The sequence below is a fragment of the Mustela lutreola genome, chromosome 10, assembly GCF_030435805.1.
Source record: "Mustela lutreola isolate mMusLut2 chromosome 10, mMusLut2.pri, whole genome shotgun sequence".
Classification (NCBI taxonomy): Eukaryota; Metazoa; Chordata; class Mammalia; order Carnivora; family Mustelidae; genus Mustela; species Mustela lutreola.
This window is the reverse complement of record NC_081299.1, coordinates 88,270,302-88,272,627: the sequence shown is the minus strand read 5'-3', so window position 1 is coordinate 88,272,627 and position 2,326 is coordinate 88,270,302.

Sequence of the window (2,326 nt, the reverse complement as noted above, 5' to 3'; positions counted from 1 at the left end):
TAAAGAGATAAACAAAAATATGGAGACCCTATTATAGGGGAGCAATATCTTTGGCAAATTATTTCCTCTTCTTACTACCAAGACAGACCAGGTAAACACAGAACCTATAACTCTAAAGTAAGAAGTTAGAAAAAGCCAGTAAGTAATTGTGTATTGGTTTTTCTCCTGTGGGTGCTGAAAAGGTATTAGAAAAAGAGATGAGTTCAAGTACATATTAGCTGGTTTAAGAGGGAGGATGAAAGAGAATCAAAGAAACTCAAGTGTTTTGATCTTATAGAGTTGGAAAATCATCTGCATCAGGATCCCAAACAGAAAAAAAAAAGTTTGATAAAAGTATTGTGATATCAAAGCATATTACAATGTCTCACTTAAACAGAGTTTGTACAAACCTGAGGCAGAGATCAGTGAGATATGTTTTTCCAGTCCAAGCCTGCTGGGTGGATCAGGTGGTTCAGGCTGGTAGCTATCATAGAATTGAAAAGAGGTGTTTAGGTGAAGAAGCTAGGAAAAAAGTCAACTTGGGAATTATGTCTGATAATTAGGCTACTGGCAAATGAAAATGACTGTAAGCAAATTGATTAGAAACCTACTAAACTTTGTAATTGTACTGCTAGAGTTACACGTCCAACTTGAGAAACCTTTAAGATTTTGCCATGGAAAATAATGGATTAGGAAGAATCATTCAAAAGATACTGGTCAGGGTTGGGGTAGATCAGATATAAGGGAGTTTGTCCCAGAAATCAGGATATCTGTGAGGACATTGGGAGGTCCCAGGAAGGGGATCTTTACAATGCCTGACAAGCAAGATTTCTTCATTCTTATGAACTAGTCAAAGCTGAATGTTTCCCACTTTTTCTTTCAAGAAGACAGCTTTTGGGGCACCTGGGTGGCTCAGTGGGTTAAAGCCTCTGCCTTCGGCTCAGGTCATGATCCCAGGGTCCTGGGATCAAGCCCCACGTGGGGCTTTCTGCTCCGTGGGGATCCTGCTTCCTCCCCTCTCTCTCTCTGCCTGCCTCTCTGCCTACTTGTGATCTCTCTCTCTCTGTCAAATAAATAAAATCTTTAAAAAAATTTTTTTTAAAGAAGACAGCTTTTAATGCAGGCATCCTACCTTTGCTTTACTACTGTATTTCAGGTAGGGAACAGGAGACAGATAAACTTGTAATTTTAATTTATAATTAAGTGGATCATAAGGAATAACAATTGAGTCAGTTGGCTAGGAGACTAGAACTGTTTGAGATCTTAGAGTTTGAGGTAGACAAGGTAATTGGACTTTGGGTTATCTCCCTTAAGGAGAGGTGAACTTGTCTTATGTGAAAGAAAGGTATTGAGAAGCAAAATGTTGCATAATATGCCAGCTTCTCTGAATTTTGTGCTCTTCCAGTAAAGCACATATCCTGTGACCTGATGTGAAGCTTAACATTCACTATTGGCCTCCAGTTATTAATTCCTGATTGAATACAGTGTCACTAATAAGTAATCACAAATCTTCTTGATTAAATAATAAATTCCTACACTTGAAAAAAATTTGTGTTCTTCTTTCCATAGGGTAATGTTTTCATTAGGAAAGAACTTCTTTTTTTTTTTTTTAAGATTTTATTTAAAAAAACATTTTATTTATTTATTTGAGAGAGAGGGAGAGATCCTGCATATGAGTGAGGGCAGGGGTAGAAGGAGAGTGAGAAGCAGACTCCCTGCTGAGCAGAGAGCTCTATCCTAGGACCCTGAGATCATGACCTGAGCTGAAGGCAGACACTTAACCAACTGAGTCACCCAAGTACCCCATGGAAGCATTTTTCTATACCCATGTCAACACTAGAAATTATCAGTATTTTTATTTCTTATTTACCAATCTTATGGATAATAAAAGATATCATATTATTCTTTTATCTGTTCTGATTGCTAGTGAGATGTACACATAATGACCATTGCAGTTATTTTCTGTGAATTGCCTGATTGTATAGCAAATATCATTTATGTGCCATTTCTGAGCTAGTTTATCTAATATCTCTTGATACCTTGACATTTGTTCTGTCCTAGCTAACCCTGAGTGACCAACTCTATGGACTCTCACTGCATCATGTGAGCACATGGCAGTTCTTCACTTCATACCTATTCCACATGACCCTCAGCTCCCACTTCATAAAACCTGTTTGACACTTATATCTGTACAGCCCAGTAGTCAGGAAGTGAAAGCCTCCTAGGGCAAAACTTTCACTAATGTGAAGCAGAGGTAGCTATAAATACATACCAGGAATGGCTCTGGAATACAGCCTCACAGTAAGATTGTGGAGCTGGATAACTCACCATCCGGAAGGCAACTGGA